This window comes from Dromiciops gliroides, chromosome 3 (genome assembly GCF_019393635.1).
Source record: "Dromiciops gliroides isolate mDroGli1 chromosome 3, mDroGli1.pri, whole genome shotgun sequence".
In the NCBI taxonomy this organism is placed as follows: domain Eukaryota; kingdom Metazoa; phylum Chordata; class Mammalia; order Microbiotheria; family Microbiotheriidae; genus Dromiciops; species Dromiciops gliroides.
The window spans coordinates 577,440,054-577,459,603 of record NC_057863.1 but is presented as its reverse complement, the minus strand read 5'-3'; positions in this window follow the sequence as shown (position 1 = coordinate 577,459,603).

Below are 19,550 nucleotides of genomic sequence, written 5' to 3'. Positions count from 1 at the left end.
GCTGGAGACTTACTGTAGGAAAACTCCACCATGAGGAGAAGGTCTCTGAGGGCAAGACCATGCTTCTTTTCTTTGGTGTCAGGAAGAGATGTTGGCTTGTGAGAGGAAGAAGGGGGAGGCTGGCGCTCTGACTCTCTCTCTTTCGTGTGGACTCTGGCAGAGAGCGGAGCTAGAAATACATGCTCCCTTTGATTGATAGATGAATCTAGGCCTTTCTCTCTCTCTTTACCAAATTCTTATTCTCCTTAATAAATGCTTAAAAGTCCAACTCTTACTAAAGCTTATAATTTATTGGTGACCACTCATTAGATATTTTAGACAGACTAGCTAGAATTTTAGCCCCTTACAGGTTTTGTGAAAAAAATCAATAAGATAGATAATCTATTGGTTAATTTGATTTAAAAAGTGAAAGAAGAAAAACAAATATCCAGTATCAAAAATGAAAAGGGTAAAATCATCACCAGTGAAGAAAAAATTAAATCAATCATTAGGAAATATTTTGCTCAATTATGTGCCAATAAATCTGACAATCTGAGTAAAATTAATGAACATTTATGAAAATACAAATTACCCAGGTTAACAGATAAGGAAATAGGATGCCTAAATAACTCTATCATAGAGATTGAGCAAGCCATTAATGAGATCCCTAAGAAAAAATCATCAGGGCCTGATGGGGTCACAGGTGAATTACCAAACTTTCAAAGAATGATTAATTTCAATAACATATAAACTATTTGAAAAAATAGGTAAAGAAAGAGTACTACACAATTCCTTCAATGCCACCAATATGGTGCAGATACCTAAATCTGGAAGTGCTAAAACAGAGGAAGAAAATTATAGACCAATTTCCCTAATGAATATCAATGGAAAAAATTTGAACAAAATATTAGGAAGGTGATTACAGCAAAATATAACAAAGATTATATATTTTGACCAATTGTAATTCATACTAGGAATGCAGGGTAGGTTCAATATTAGAAAAACTATCAACTTAATTGACCATATCAATAACAAAACCAACAGAAATCATTTGATTATCTCAATAGATGCTGAAAAAAAACTTTTGACAAAATATTGCATCCATTCCTGATTTAAAAAATAGAATATGAACACAGGGAGTTTTCATTAAAATGATAAGCAATATCTTTCTAAAACCATCAGCAAGCATTATCTTTAATGGGTATAAGATAGAAGCCTTTTCAGTAAGATTAGGGGTGAAACAAGGATGCCCAGTATCACCCCTATTATTCAATATATTAGTAGAAATGTTGGCTATAGCAATAAGAGAAGAAAAATAAATGGGTGTGTGATTTAGACATAAAAGGTGACACCATAAGCAAATTAGAGGAATGAATAGTCTATCCATCAGATCTATGGACAAGGGAAGAATTCATGACCAAACAAGAGATAGAGAACATTATGAAATGTAAAATAGATAATTTTGATTATATTAAAATTAAAAAAAAGGTTTTGTACAAAGAAAACCAATGCAACTAAGATTAGAAAGAAAGCAGAAAGCTGGGAAATTATCTTTATAGCAAGTATCTCTGATAAAGACCTCATTTCTTAAATATATAGAGAATGAAGGCAAATTTATAAGAATACAAGCCATTCTCAAATTGATAAATGATAAAAGCATATGAACAGGCTATTTTCAGATAAATAAACCAAGGCTATCTATAGGCATATGAAGAAGTGCTTTAAAACACTTTTGATTAGAGAAATGCAAATTAAAACAACTCTGAGGTACCACCTCACACCTATCAGATTGACTAATATGACAAAGAAGAAAAAAATATAAATGTTGGAAAGGATGTGGGAAAATTGTAACACTAATTCATGGTTGGTGGAGTTCTGAACTGATTTAACTATTTTAGAGAGCAATTTGGAACTATGCCTAAAGGGCAACCAAAGTACACATACCCTTTGTTCTAGCAATACTACTACTAGTTCTGTATCCCATAGAGATCATAAAAAAAAGAAAAAACGACATTCATGTGCAGAAATATTTATAGCAGCTCTTTTTGTGGTGACAAAGAATTGGAAATTGAGGGGATGCCCATCAAAATTGGGGAATGGCTGATCAAACTGTGGTATGTGAATGTCATGGGAAACTATTGTGGAATAAGAAACAATGAACAAGTGGATTTCAGAAAAACCTAGAAAGACTTGCATAAACCGACGTAAAGTGAAATGAGAAGAATCAGGAAAACATTGTACAGTGTCAGCAACATTGTCTTATGATTCACTATGAATGACTCACCTCTTTTCAGCAACACAGCAATCTAAGACAAGTACAAACTACTCATGTAGAAAAATGCTATCCACATTCAGATAAATAACTTATGGAATTTGAATGCAATGAAACATACTTTATCACTTACTATATTTTTTGTATTTTTTTTAGTTTGTTCTGTTTTTTCTTTCACAACTATGACTAATATGGACATATGTTTTATACAGTAGCACATGTATAACCTATATCAAATTGCCTACCATTTTCAAACTTGGGGGAGGGAGGGATGGAAAAAACATTGGAACTTAAAATATTATAAAAATAAATGCTAAAATTGTCTTGACATGTAATTAGGAAAAACATACTATTAAAAAAGTAAATTACAAGAGAAGCCTAGAGAGATGTAGGTTTCTTGGCTCAGTCAGAAGGCAGATGAGATTCAGTTTTACACCAATAGCAAAAATCCAAAGTGCTTCTGTGATGCCCTGGAGATTATTTATTGTCCAAAGACCTCTAGTGCATCTCAACCACTCAGCACTGATGGAGCCACACTGATCTGTGATAAGGACATGATTCTGTAGAGATGGGCTGAAAACTCCCATTCAACAGACTGCCATCAACCAATGCTAAGGCTATATTGACCATAGGCATAAGGTTCAAGTCAATCCCTCTCTAGCCAAACTTCCAACAGAAGAGGAGTTATTGAATGTCATTCAGCTTCTCTTATGTGGCAAAGTGCCTGGAGCTAATTCTATCCCAGCAGAGATCTACAAGGCAGGGGATCCACTGCTCATATAGAAGCTGACTACAATCTTCTGGGTTATATGGAAAGAGGGGGTTATGTCCCAGGGGTTCAAGGATGCCTCCATTGTGCATCTCTGTAAAGGATAAAGTATGACGTTTTCTGTGATGCTATCAGATGCCTTCAACAAGGACTAAAATGCCATCAAGTTCAGCTATCACATTGATGGCAAAATAACTAACTTACAAAGGCTTTAAGATAAAATGAAAGTGGAGGGAGAATCGGTTTGCAACTTTTTGTTTGCAGATGATTTTGTGCTTATGCAGCCTCTGAACTTGAGATACAGTGGAGTTTGGTTTGATATCAGGGATGTCCACATAGATTATGAGGTTGATGCATGCATTGCCATAGCTAGCTCAGCATTGGGAGGTTCCAAAAGAAAGTGTGAGAAAGAAGAAGTATTAGATTAGCCTGCCTACCAAACTAAAGGTCTTTGGAGACATTGTGCTGACTTCATTGCATGCCTATGGAACCTGGAAAACATGCCATGCCAGAAAATTGAACCCCTTACATTTGAATTGTCTTAAGAGTCAGAAGATTACCTGGCATGATAAGATACTGGATACTGAGGTATTCTCTTGCGTGAACTCTCAAATTCTACTTTGAAGAGCACAACTGTGATGGGCTAGCTTCATAGCCTTAATGCCAAATACATCTTTACCTAGAAGGATATTTTATGGAGAACATACACAAGGCAAGCACTTACATGGAGGTCAGAAGAAGCAGTACAAGGACATTCTCAAAGGTCTCTCCAAAGAACTTTAGTACTGATTGTGAGACATGGGAGATGCTGACACAGGAACACCCATCATGGCATAACCACAGCAAAGGTGCTGTCTTCTATGAACAAAATAGAATCCTAGTAGCACAAAGGAAATGTAAGATGCACAAATCTAGAGATATCTCCATATCAAATGTTTAAATGGACTATTTTTTGCCCAACCTCTCAGGTTTCTGAGTTTGTATTAGAATAACCAGCCACAGTCTAACAACATACCTTAAAACCAACATCATGATGCTATTGGTCCTCTTCAAGTATGAAGGACAAATAACAACATATACACATATATGAATAGCTAGAGATAGATGAAAGATAGATGATAGATAGATGATAGATGGATGGATGAATGGATGAATAGATAGATAGACAATAGACAAAAATATAGTATTTCATAGTGGATAGAACTGCCCTTAAAGGAAAAAATACTTGGGTTCAAATTCTACTCCTGACAATAATGGCTGTGTGACTACTTTAGTTATGATGTCTCAGCACTCAAAACAACCCTCTTAGTTGCAAATACAATGTCTACCTGCATTGCTAGGAGGAATCTTCTTGCTTAGAAGGTTGCTATATTACTGAACTCCTAGGTCCAGTTCTTGTCTATTTGATCCTAAAGACTTATACATTTTCTTCAAAAACTATATATACTTAGAGAGAAAACAACTGGAAGGAAAGTGATATATACTTTTCTATGAATGGTACTTTATTGTCCATTAATTTTTCACCTTTTAGCCTCTACTATCTCCTTCAATTAGAATTTGTCAATTTCAAAATTCAAATTCCTCAAGTAATTATTATGTAGGCATCACTGAATATCTAATTCAGGCTTGAAACTTAATAAGCTTTAAACCAAATATTTCTGGAGGGTCATATTTTCCCTGAGAAGTGATTAAACACATTTGTGGGTTTTAATACACCCTAATGGTTATTAATGTAAAATTTTGCATATTGAGGTGGTATAATTGTCAAAAGGGTAAAAAGAAAATGCTTTTGAAATTATTCCCATAAGCATAGATCTCAAGTTGAATGATCATTCTAGCCTAATCACTTCATTTCAGAAATGAGGAAATTGACTTTCAGTAACTTTTTCAAGGTCCTATGGGTCATAAACAGCAGAGGTAGGATATGAACCTAGGTTCCTAACTCCAAAATCAGTATTATTGCCTTTGGGTCCCACTCCAGAATGATAGAGATTCTTCATTGGATAAGATGCCTATTGCCTTTACTCAAAAACACAGAGCTCTATAATTTCCTCCTCCAAATGCATTGAACAGCTATTACAGATACTTAAACTATGGTAGGCTTAATGCAGCTTCCAAATGTAACTTCCTCTTATTCTCCAGGAGTTGGGGAACCTGACTTATTAACAACATATTCAGTAAAACATTCAGACAGTCTTTGGGAAAAAAAGGAAAATAAAATAAAATAGAAATACTTTAAGATAATTAAGACTGAAACTATTGTAATATGTCAACAAGGTAAACCAAGTTAATGAAAAATCTGAAATAGAAACTATTTGAAGAGAAATGCAATTTTATTATTTTCAGGTATAGCTCTATTCCACATAGAAGGCTTATTTTAAAAATAGTATTTGCCTATTAACCATTCATGTTTTAAAGTCCTCAAGTCACCTATACATATAAAATATTTATAGCAACTTTTTTCATAGTAGCCAAAGATGAAGGGGGTACCCACTTAATTGGGAATTGCTAAACAATTTATTGTATATGAATGTAATAGAATATTCTTGTTCCATAAGAAATAACAAAGTTAATAGTTTCAGAGGAAATTTTGTCTATGATCTAATGCAGAATGAAGAGAGGACACTAGAACAGTTTATACATGGACAACAACATTATGAAGAAAAACAATTTTGAAAGACTTTACGACTCTGATGAATACAATGATATGAAAGTTTTATTTTTCATTTAAAAATTATTCAATGGAAAAGTCAATGAGAGGAAGAGAATGCTTATAAAATCAGTGAATTCATTTGATAATAAAGTCCTTAAAACCTTAAAAAGTCCTTAAAGTCTCTTTCTCCGTCTCAATTTCTTAAATCTTATAACCATTTTACAGTCATCGAACCCTTTCTTTGAGTATGACACAAAGCTGAACTTCATCTAAGTTTAGATACAATCTTCAAGATTTCTAAATTCATGTAACCCACATAAGCAAATCTTTATTATAGTTGTATATTAAAGCCAAATTTATTTATTTCGAAAGTAGAACAAATTACTTAAATCAGATAAATAAAGCTGCTACACAGTTCAATCCCAACTCCTTCACCTCACTCCCAAACCCAAATTCCTTACATAACTTTTTCATTTGTACTTTTCTAGTTACTGATATAACTGACATATTTACCCTAGAAAAATGAGTTTTCTGAGTAGTCTTACATAGTAGACATCTTGCCTTTCCTTTTTATTATCATCGCTACATGGGGAGAAGTAATTAAGTATGGTGAATTTTCAATTTTCATGGCCACATACCTCTGATGGAAGCATTATTACATAATCTTGCTACTGTGTAAGTATGTAAAACACTCATGCCTTTCTTTGTATCCTTAGCCCTTAGCAAAATGCCTGGCACATACTTGGCACTTAATATGCCTCTTGCTGTATAAAATTTACACAATTTCTGATCATAATTCTAAATGAACTATTCTGAATATATTCTAAGTTTAACTTTTTCTGGTTTTTTAGTGGGTTTGAGAAACAGGGTAAAGGAAATGGTTTCCACCTACTTCTCCCCTCCCCCACAATAGATAGGGAGGGTGGGAGGAAGGGAGAGAAAGAGAGAGAGAAAGAGAGAGACAGAAAGTGAGAGAGAGACAAAGAGAGAGAGACACAGAGACAGACTGCTTATCATGAAAGAAGGGGTGCTTTAAAATTCTGCTTCAAATTAAACATAATTCATTTGAAAGAATAACTTAGAGTGTCCATTCAAACACACAGAGATAGCTAAATACTCATGCATTTGGAAGGTAGTTAATTCAAGAGCTAAAGTTGTCTTCTTTCCATCTTCCTGCTGAACAGAATGATTTTCATCTAAAAGGCAGAACTGGACAGAAGCTTTTTGTACAAACAAGAAGCATTGCTGTTGACCTTCCAGCTCACTTTGCAGGTACTGATTGCTCTGACATTACATTGTGCTTTCTTGGCAGACCTAAACTGTACAAATAGGCACAGTAAATTACTATGGAACACTAAAGACCAGTTCACTGCCAAAACATTTAAAAGCAATAATTGAGTTAATATTTGCTCCAAAGGCAAAAGTATAAAGAAGCCAATGCAATGATGTTGTAAGGGGAGAAATAGGCAGTGGGGGTCTTTAGGTATTCCTCTGTAAAGAATTACACTCTCTCACACAGTACAATTAGAATTTAAATGGTCCTTTATTGGCCACTAGAGAAAGTGATTGAGAGGGAAGTCAAAGACTGACAATGGAAAGTTCCTTTTGGGGTGGAGTGGGGAAAACTTGAATGAGGGTTGGTGGTCCTGACTTCTGGAGTTATCTCTGTCCCAGAGCACTGGCCAAATAGTAGCCATGCCTAGTGGACTGATCTCCCCTCATTTCTCTTTTTTTTTTTTTTTAAATTATTGGTCATGGCTTTCAGGTAGTCCAATAATGCTTATATTATCTATCCTAGATCTATTTTCTAGGTCAGTTTTTTTTTTCCAATGAGAAATTTCACATTTTCCTCTATATTTTTCACATTTTATTTTATTGTATCTTGGTGTTCTCATAGAATCATTAGTTTCCAATTATTCAATTGTAATTTTTAAAGAATAGTTTTCTTCAGTAACCTTTTATACTTCCTTTTCCATTTGGCTAAATCTGTTTTTAGGGAGTTATTTTCCTCAGCAAATTTTTTTATTTCTTTTTTCATTGTTCTCTTTCATTACTTTTATTTCTTTCCCCTATTATAATTCTACTTCTCTAATTTGCTTTTTAAAGTTCTTTTTGAACTCTTCCAGGAATTTTTTGGGGGCCTAAGACCAATTTGCATTTTTCTTTGAACCTTCACCTGTAGCCATTTATTATTTATTATTTATTTAGTTTATATAATTGAGGAGGGTGACGGGCGTTGTGTGCGCGCCGTATTGCCTATTTCAATTAAACTCTCTATTCTTAATTTACTACTAAATCCTCCTTCAGGTCTTAGATTTCATAAGACCGTTCGTTATTTTCTAGTTTAGAAAATGTAGCCCATTGCTTCCCTCTTCATATGCTACATCTTTTTTTTTTTTTTTTTTTTGCGGGGCAATGGGGGTAAGTGACTTGCCCAGGGTCACACAGCTAGTAAGTGTTAAGTGTCTGAGACCGGATTTGAACTCAGGTACTCCTGAATCTAGGGCCGGTGCTTTAACCACTGAGCCATCTAGCTGCCCCCATATGCTACATCTTGACCTAACGTTTTTATGGTTTTATAGTTTTGCCTACTTTGGATCCCTATTGGGGTGAGCTGACGATGGCGGTATATAGGTTGTATTGGCAAGAAGAGGTGGGGTTTATCGGGGTTTATCGGTTATAGAACAGGCTCCTCTAGGTGGGTTTAGGGCACCACCAAGTCCTTTGAGTTTTAAGCATTAGCTAGTAGTTCCCTGGCGAATAGTTTTGTTTTTTAACTATTTGGGTTTAGGGCTAAGCATAGTGGGGTATCTAATCCCAGTTTGTGTTTTAGCTATCCTGTGTTCAGTATAGATTAAAGTCACTTTAGTTGCATATTAATTAATGTTAGTCACTGCTGTGCCCCGTGGGGGTGTGGTTAAGCAAGGTGTAATGGGCTACCTAGGGTGTGCCTGATACCAGCTCCTTTTAACTTTATATAGTTTTTAAGGGCATTCTCACCCGTCAGCGGAAACTTGCATGTGTAGGTCTAATTAGGATTAACAGTAAGGCTAGGACCAAACCTTTGTGTTTATGGGGCTTGTGAAAGCCCGTCTAAGCATTTTCAGTGCTTCGCTTTACGTTAAGCTACATTAACGGTTAATTCATGTTTTCAAACAAATGGGGGCAATTTTTTGTCAAGTTAGTAGGATTATTCTGGATAGCAAGGGGATTCCTTGTGTAACTTCCAGTACTCAGAAGTGGAAGGGTATATATATATATATATATATATATATATATATATATATATATATAAAATATGCTAAAGGCTATAACATTCCTGGATCATTTGTCAACAATATCTCATCTGGACTCCTATTGCACTCCAATTGTAAAACCCCATTGACCCACAAAATGCCCTGCATCTTGTATGACCACTATCTATTTCTGTGACTCTAATGTTCTTGTATAAATTCTAGACCATAATAAGCCTTCACCACAGGATGTAAATGTCCTATTATGATTTTAATCGAAATACTCCTTTTTAAAAAATGTAGTTAAAAATGAAATATTTCTTCACATTAGTAATTAGAAAAATCCCTGTGTGAAAGGGCTTTTGTGAATGGCAAAGGTTAACATTCTCATTTTATAGTGATTAAGGAACTCTCCAGTTAAATTAAGTCAATAATTGGGGGGAAAGTAGAGATTTCTCCAACTTACAAGAGGACTACTTTAACAAAAAGGCATAGAGAGATGAACTTGCTGGTTTAAAAAGTTCTCAACTAATCAAACATAAAAATAGGAAGAATCATAGATAAAATAAATTAATCTCAAATACTCTCTTTAGAAATGAGGAAACTAAAGCCCAGAAACAAGAGCATGATTAGCTGAAGGTCTAAGTCATTTACTGGGAAGCTTGGATTTAAGCTCTTGTCCTCTGACTCCAAATGCAAGGCACTTACTGTCACAACATATTGCATTTTTATAAGCTAGGAGAAAACTAACCTAACTTCCTCATTTTACTAGTGAGGAAAGAAAAATACCCAAGTGGAAATGATCATTTTGGCAATTCGAATATAAATTCAATATTAATCAATTTCTACGATGTTAACTAATTTCTAAGTTATTTGGGATTCTGAATTTAGAAAGCAGCTAGGGGCAGGAATTGCCATTTCATTTTCCTGTTTTGAAATTTTCTCCCCAGATCTTTATATTTCTTTCAGTTCTTATTTATATGCATGCAGGTCTTATTTCCCTTACATGGTTGCAAACTCTTTGAAAGAAGAGACCATACTCAGCTTGATATTACCATTAGTCCACTTCATTGATACATTTCACCTGCCTGTTTTTAAGGAAAATCAGCTGGAGAAAGTGTGATTACAAGACTCCATTGCATACCACTCAAAATCAGAAAGCAGTCTACCAATGCAAAAAATGATTTTGAATCTTTGTTTTTCTTCCCTGAAAGAAAAGCAGTCTTAATCCCTTACCATAAAACACAGCTCCACTTTCCACATGCTATTAGATTACTGGGCTTGCTTAGGCAATTGAAGAAATTATAAAAGTTGACATCCCACTACCCCTTTCCTAACCACCTTTAATTCCCATGTTACTCGAGGTCATAATCAATTACTCCAGATTAGAAATTCTATTCAATTCAATAATGATTCAACATACATTTATTAAGTTGCTAGATATTGGATCAAACAGATCTGGAAGACATTGTCAAAGTCAGTCCAATTCCATTATTTTACATATGAAGAAAATGAGGCCTAAAGGGATTAAACTACTTGTCTAATATCAGAAAGATCTTAAGTAAGAAAGTTTGGGTTTGAACCTAGGTCCACTTCTGCCAAATCCAATATGCTTATTAAAAAAATTTTAAAAATAATAATGATGATGCCCTTGTTTTCTATATTGAATTCATTTCCTGATATGCCCTTTAGAATCTCATTTGTATTTTAAAAAATAGTTAAATAAAACTGATGTAGTATATAACATCCTGCACTCATAGTATCTCACTTATACCAAGAAGAGGGAAATGTCTTTCATTATCTGTCCTCTGGGAACAAACTTAAACACATTTCATGCTAAATAGCTTTCCAATTTTCCCAGAACATTTTGTGAAATCTTTTCCTTCAGAATTTTGTGTTCTTAGTTTTGTCAAATATGTAGATATTCTATCTAATTATTTCTAGATTTTCCTTGTCTAATTTGCTTTTCTACACTGTTCTTTTTTTACTTTTTTAACAAATACAAAATAATTTTTGACGATTACTGCATTATAATATATGTTGAGACCTCATAACACTAACCCCATTGGTGAGTTCTTCCTGCCACCACCATGTTTTAAAGGGGTCCAGATTAGACAATATTTATTTCCCTCCCAGCTTTTTCCATCCAGACAAAAACAACAGCCTCTGATGCTATCTCATTATAGAATTTTCTTCAGCTCCTAACACCTTTGCACCCTGGAATATTCAATTACATCTCTTTTGGGGGGGGCAATTGGGGTTAAGTGACTTGCCCAGGGTCACACAGCTAGTAAGTGTTTAAATGTCTGAGGTCAAATTTGAACTCAGGTCCCCACTGTGCCACCTAGCTGCCCCTCAATTACATCTCTAACCTTACCCTAGAACAACTTTCACAACACCCACCTTACATATCTCATTTGTGAGTTACTCTTGTTATTTGGCCTCTTGATTTCTGAACTTCAAAAACAGGTTCTCCCTGCCTCCCCGACCCAGTGCCTTTATTTTCCCACTTTTGTTTATTATCTTCCCCTTTTAGAACATAAGGCCCTTGGAGAAGGGGCAGTCTTTGTTTGTGCTAGCGATCATATTCCCAGCACTTAGTACAGTCACTATCTCAGAAAATATTTAATAAATGCTTATTTCCTTCCTTCCTCCTTTAACTTCCAATTTTGTCTTTCATTTCAATGAATTTTATTATTGTTTTGTCTAACTCTCTAGAGCTCTCACCTGAAAAGTTTGATTAACATAGAACAAAATCTATGAGTTAATTTAGAATATAAGATCATTTTTATTAGATTGGTATGACCCAAACTTGAAGAAGCTTCTATAATTATTTAAATCTTCCTTTTTTCCTCATAGCAATGTTTTTACTTGTATGTTTGTAGGTTTTGAGAATATTTTAGTAGCTAATTTTCAGACATTTTATAGACTTTATGATTATTTTGAATAAAACCCTTTATAACATTTCTTAAGGTTAATATTGCATAGAAATGCTAATGATTTTGTAGATATATTTTTGTATTCCCCTGTGGTAAAATATGAAAGTTTTTAACAGTCGGTTAGGATAACTGAAAGACGCCAGTTTTTCAAGGACCACCCTTTTGGGGAGGAGATGAACAGTCCGCCTGCTGCGCATGTCAGACTGCCTGCCGGGTACAGTCCGCCTGCTGCGCATGTGAGACTGCCTGCCGGGTTTTTTGACTTCCGGGGTGGAGAGAACGAGAGTAGGCCTTTTTGCCTGCTTGGCGGGACTCCTGGCGGCGCGGCACAGACGGTCTCCCTCACTCCAAAGGTGGCCTTTTTGGTTTGGTGAGTTTTTATAAGGAATATAGACTAAGCCTAGATTTAAGACGATTTGTACTGTATTTCTATTTTCCTATCCTTCTAATCAACAACACCTTATATACAATAAAGGCTCTATCTAGAAAACCAGAAGCTTCTTCCATTTACTAGTCTGGGAGATAAATTAAGGGAAAAGTTAAGTAGGGGAGATTTATGATCTAATATCCAATTTTAAATCTCACACCCCTAATTTACCAAAGTTAATAAAAATATCTATTAGTTCCATCATTGATTCTTTGGGATTATCTAAATAAACTATCAAGTCTTCTGAAAAGCAAGAATAATTTTGCTTTCTCTTTACTGCTATTTATTTTTCTAATTTTTCTCCACTTCCTTGCCTAGCAATTCTAGTACTATGTAAAAAAAAGTGGAAAGAAGGGAAAGTTTCTATGTTTCCTTTCAGGTAGAGGGTATTTTCTTTTTTGAAAAAACAATATAACTGAGTAGTGTATTTTATCAAAGATTTTTCTCTGTGTCAATATAACAATACACATGGTTAATTAAGAGGTGTAATGGATAGAATATTGACTTCAGAATCTGGATGAACAGGGTTCAAGTCCCACATTTGATATATATTGACTATGTGACCCTTGGCAAGTAATTTTAACTTTTTAGTGCTGTTGGCAATTCTCTATATCTGTAATTTTTCAGACAGTGCTAATGGACATTGGAAGAGGAAGTTCCTCATTGGGGGTTACCTCAATTTAAGAAATATCAGGACTCATAAAAAATAAAAAACACTGTCCCCCCAAACCCAAACCCCAACAATTATCAATCATGTTAATTTTTGTTATAATGCAGATTTTGAATCATTGGAATAAATCCACCTTGATCATAATAAAGGATTCTTTTTAAATTTCCCTGCTTTTCTATGTTAAAGTTTTATTTAGAAATGTTGAATTAGTATTCATTAATTTTAATTCATTATTCTATAATACTCTTTGTTACTTTCATGAATTGGGTATTGAGAACTTAATTGTCTCAACAGAAGTTCAGTAGAATGCCTTTTTAGTTATTTACAATATATTTATAGAATAGTTATTAATTTTTCTTTAAACATTTGTTAGAAATCACTTGTAAATCCATTTGGACTGAGATCAACTCACCCCCCCCCCGCCCCCCCTGCCATTTTCAATTCATTTAAACCTTTCTGATTTTTTTCTTAGATTTACTTTTAAGATCTCTATTTCTTATTTTGTTAATTTAGGCATTTTCTATTTTTATATAGAAACAATAAATTGGCAGTATAGATAAATTATAATTTCTGATAATTCTATTTCTTGTCGATTTACCATGGATTTACCTTATTTATTTTTTTAAAATCAGTAATTTCATTGTCCTCTTTTTTTGAATCATTACCTAATGACATGTCAATTGTTAGTCTTTAAAACAGTTCTTAATTTTATTTACTGATTCAATAGTCTTTATTTCTCCTATAATTTTCAAGATTTCTTTGTGTGTATTTTGGTATTGTCAATGTCTTTATTTTGGAGTATTTTTATTGTGCATAGTTCATAAATTCTCTTTATTTTGTTAAAGTTTGTTTTCAGGTATATACTTTATTCTCCTGATTAATTCTTATTGGAGGAATAGTTAGGTAGACTATCTTATACATATAGTACTTTTTGACATCTTTATAGTTTTCTTTGACTTATTTTTTGGGATATTTTACTTAATTTTCATTTTACACTGTATATTTTATGTTCTCTTCCTTGATGATTAATTTGATTGTGAAATTGTAAAGTATGGGTTTAATTCTCAGATTCTAAGAGGTAATGGCAATGAGGGAAGTGTACTCTATAGTTTTCCTGGTTTCTGTTTTCCTTTCATCGATAATATCTATCCTCATCTCACCTGTAATCCTTCCATCCTTGTTTTAATGTCATTGTCTAAAGAAGTAACATCTGTGGAGAAGTGGCCCCACCATTTTCCTTGCACCCCCACAATGTCTGCACATGGACTCCCACCAACCAGACAGGCAACTTATACTGGCTAGAACAGCAAGACACCCTGAGGAAAAGACAGGAGGAGTATTTTGCCGGGAAAGTCACACCACTGCCATCACATTTATGACCACTTCCCCTTAGGTAAAGGGGGGTAAAGACAGTCAAGAACTATATACCCAAAGCCCTGGAATAACAGTAGTGCCTGAGCCTGGATTTCAAATGAACAGGTACTCTAGTCATTATTAGAAGAATAAGTGGAGAAAACGGATCTCTTGTGGAGAAATTATCCATATTCTATTTGCCTCAACAATCACTGGCTAACTACCAACAAAGTAAAGGTAAGCTCAAGCAAATATTTCCTCCTAGGCTAGCTTCTGCTTCAGCTCAGTCCCTGCAGCCATTTTTCAGAGGAGCAACCCTTATCTAAAGGTAACCCAACTACTGCCTCTGAAGGTACTGCAGCATCCTTAGCAGTCACAATTCCTCAAGATTCAAAAAAAGAGAATTCTCTCTACTAAAGTCCTTAATACTATCAGATGGATTTAATTTTACCAGTGATAAAGATACTAAAGAAGATGCATTACCATCTGCTGGGGCCTAAGGACTACTGGGTTTTCCTTTCTGACTTGCAGCTAAGACCTGCTATATGTGTTATCTCTGATTTCCCCACCCACACAAGAGATTATAAATTCTTTGAGAATAATGACTATCTGGCTTTTCTATTTCAATCCCCAGTATTTAGGAATGTAATTAGCACTTAAAATGTTTCATTCATGCAATTACTATTTCTGCTTTTGGATTCATATTTTATTTATTTATTCTTTATTTTATTCTTTTTATTTTATTTTTTATTATTTTTATATGGTTTTGTTTTGTTTTTATACTTATATTTTTGTGTCCTGGTATAGAATTTCATTTCAGAAATGTATCATTAGTATTGAGATTTATGTAAATTCTTAAAATCTCATTCAGAAGTCATCATGACTTCTAATTTATTTTCTGGGAAAAAAAATCTCTTTTGTTTTCCTTCTTATTTATTTTTCTGTTATATTTAACCCTTAATGAAGCATATTAAAATATCTTATAATTATTCTATTGCTATATTTATCTTTTTTAAAAATTGATTAAGGTTACATCTCTTAAATTTGGTGTTAATCAAATGTATGTGTGTGTGTTTATATATATATATACATATATATATATACATACATAGATGTAGATATAGATATATACACATACATTAATATACACATATCTTTTTAGTTAACCATGCTGTTACAAGATACTACAGTAGACATGCTGGGAATAAAAAAACAAAATTTAAACATTTCTTGTTTTCAATAAGCTTATATCATTCTAGAGGAATTGTACTTCCTACACAGGATTCACATCCTTCTCCCTCCTGGGTAATGTACAGCTATAGCTTTCCTCTGGAATATGTTCTTCCTTACTCATTATCAATCTAAACCTGGTCTTAAAACAATTTACATCTATTAATTCTTGGCCCAGATCACTTCAATCTAATGTTCTTTCCACTGCCATATTTTCTGTTTTAGTTTATCTTTTTTCTTTCCTTTTTCTATTCATTTTTTTACACAGATTATACAAACACACATGGCTCTCACTAGAAGTCTGGATCATGAAGTTGATTTTTTGTTTTCAGGTTTTTAGGCTCATAATAAGGAAATGGGAATCAAAAGAAGTTACATCACTATCTCCTAGCTGGACGGCATGATGATAACAACCAATAGAGACAGGGCAGGATTGATTTTGCTCCTATTTTCTCTGCTAAGGGAAATTATCTTTGTATTGGGCAGAACAGAAATGGTTAATAGGGAGTTAAAACCTAAAGTAAATAGAGAAATACGTAAAGAAAGAACATAATTCCCCTCGATGAAATCAATTTACTAGTTTCAGATGATGTATATCCCAGGATACTGAAAGATCTGACACATGATTGCTGAGCTATTTTTGATGATTATTGAAAGAACTCTGAAAGAATATGATTAGTGTTACATGATTAGAAAAGTCTTGATTTTCAAAAAGGGAAGTATATTGAGTCAGGAAAGTGTCAACAAGTGATACTGATTCCTGTGGTAAAATAGAAAGAACACTGCCTCTAGAATCAGAGGACCTAAGTTCAAATTCCATATGTGACCCTTCCTTTGTGACCTTGGGCAAGTCAGTGAACTTCCCTGGTCCTTAGTTTCCTCTACTATAAGGTGAGAGGCTTGGACTAACTGACCTCAGAAAACTTTTCAAGCTGTCAAGCTTTGATTTTATGTTGCTGAGAGAATTTTAGATGATATTATTAAAGGGAATGCCCTTTAGTTAAAGCCCAGGAAGAGAAATGGTGACTTCATAAACAGGAGATTACATCAAACTAACCTTATTTTTTATTTTGATAGAGTTCCTAGACTGATTGATGAAGGAAATGCTATAACTTATCTAGATGTTTTAAAAAGCATTTGCCAAAATTTGTTCTTGAAAAAATATATTAAAAATTTGATAAGATTATACTGTAATTAAATAGATTTGGAACTGATTGGATGCTCATATCCAAACTTTTGTCAGTAACATCAACATGGAAAGATATTTAAAGTTTAGTGTCCCAGGAATCTGTGCATGGTCCTGAGATACATAACATTTTTATCAAAGGCTTAGATAAAGGTATAGACTGTATGCTTATCAAATATACATGTGGTACAGAGAACACTAACACATTGAGTTATAGAGTTAAGATCTGAAAGTCTAGAAACAATCTCGAAAGGGATCAATAGATTATGGCCCCTAGCCCATATTCCTTATATTGAAAAGTATGAAAACAGGCAGTGTGATAAAATTTTGCCTACTTCCTATAGTTTGCTGACTCATGGCTTAGAATATTGAGGTGAATCTAATAGATGGAAAGTCTTATAGGAGAATTCAAAAAGTCAATTTCACAAATAGAAGATAGCGGAGGTAGGGCTAGAGAAATAGTTCATTTTAAAAAGCCAATTCAATTTTTGGCTGAAATAAGTGAGACAAAGTGTTTAGGATTAGAAAGGTTTCAGTCTTTCTACAGTCTTCAGTCATTCAATTAGCATTTATCAAGAGCCAACTATGTGCCAGGCATTGTGTTAAGTAATTGGGATACAAAAAAGAGGGAAGAGAGTGCTTGCCTTCAAGGAAATTGCAATCTAATAGGGGAAACAATATACAAGCAAATGCTTACAAAGATAAATGGGAAATAACTAATAGAGGGAAGGTGCTAGAAATGAGGGGTTTGGGAATAATTCCAGCAAAAGATAGGATTTTAGTTGGTCTTAAAAGAAGCCAGGGAAATCTGTTGGTGGAACTGAGGCAGGAGAGTGTTCCAAGTCTGGAATAGACAGAAACAATGCCTGGAACTGAGAGATGGAATGTCTTGTTCATGGAACAGCCAGAAGTCCAGTGTCACTGGATTGAAGAGTACATGGCAGAGAGTGTAAGAAAACAGGAAAGGTAGAAAGGGACTAAGTAATAAAGGGCTGCATTGAGAGGCATACCATCAAGGAAGAAGGATGCAACAGTTTTACAGTATCCAGCCTTGATCAGATCAAATCTGGTAGATTATATTTATTTCTGGATGCCACATTTTAGGAAATGGATAAATTGGAGTTTATAAGAGATGAGAACTAGGGTGACAAAAGACCTTAAGTTAATTCTGTGTCAAGATCATTTGGAAATAATTAGGGATGTTTCATCTGGAGAAAAGAAGACTTAGGTGAGACATAATAGCAGTATTCAAGTATTTGAAAGGTTCTTCCTGGAGAAAACACATTTATTGTTAGATTATCCAAGCATGGATTTGGTTCCCTTAGAAGGTCTATTTCCTCTTATGAGCAGTTTTCAAGGAGAGTCTGAATGACCACTTGTCAGGTACTGTATAGTAGAGGCAGTATGCTTTTTTAGGAAGTGGTAGACGAGATAGCCACTGAGCTCCCTTCTAAATGTGAAAAAATTGTGTTCTGTTACTAACTGAGCATTGATATTAATAATTATATTATATGATTATTGAAATAATTGATTCCTAGTGACTTGTCATTTTCATATAAGCTGAAATATCAGCCTTGCTTATTAGGAAGATTGACAGAAACTCTTGTATTCAATAAGCATTTAATAAGTGCATACTATATACTGGGAACTATGCTAAGTGTTGGTTGTGGTAAGTTCTTTTTGATCCTTAGACATGTTCATTTTAGCAGGTGAAAAAGCATTATCCAAAGGTCCATTGCACATTTCTGGCTAATATGCATCCTTGCTCTGTTTGATTATAAAAGTTTCTGTGTCATTTTTTTAGATTCCATATGTATGAAGCGTATATTTTTTCAGGATCTCAAAAGTCAGACACTAGAGGTACATTTTACTTTAAGAAAATTTGATGTATAAAATTGTCACCTAAAATGCATAAACTCAGCTATTAATATTTACCCTATAGTGACCAGTTTTCCTAAAAGCACGTGACTACTCTAACAATGTACAAATATGACTTTATTAATACACATTTTTTCCACAAATATATCTATCATGTTAAGTGAGTAATGATAGCTAGTATATACATAGTGCTTTAATGTTTTCAAGGCATTTTACAGATGGTATCTCATTAGATCATCACAACAACTCTGGGAGGCAGGTGTCATTTAAGTACATTTGTATAGCAGGTTTTCAAAATCAAAACTGATTTTTCTACCAACTTTGTTACCTTTTGATAAATATTATACCATTCTCTTCAACATTTGTACATTATAAATTTTCAAGAAGGGAGAAAATGTCTTTCTTTCATAACACTGTGACAGGTTGTAAAATAATAGCTTGAGAAGTATTGCCAAAAGGTCATTGAGTATGGCTGCTGATGTCAACTTTGGTACTTTGGATTTTTTGCAGATTTTAAGTTGCTAGCAATCAGTCTTTATCATTGGATTTGATTCATGTGGAGGCTTAGACTCATATATATTTGACTGAACTAAAGGGATTTGGCTATAGGTTTCACTGTCTAAAAAGAACCCATGTAGAAAAAAAAATTGTAGATTTTCCCACAAGAAAAAAAACAAAAACCCAAGAACTCTATCTTTTAAAACTCAAAGAGATAGCTCAGTTTTCAGTGCACTTCATTGTTTTATTTTTTCCCTCCTCTCCCCAACTCAGTGAAGAAATTCTTGCTACCAATGCATTTTCTCATCTATTCCATAATTTACAGGTCTTAGAGAGTGTCTTGGGGTCATTTAGAGGTTAAATGACTTGTCCACAGTCACACAACCAGCAAGATGTAAGGTTGGACCTCTATTACCTGTTCTTCACTGTGTCATATGATACCCCACCCTCCTTCTCTGTTCAT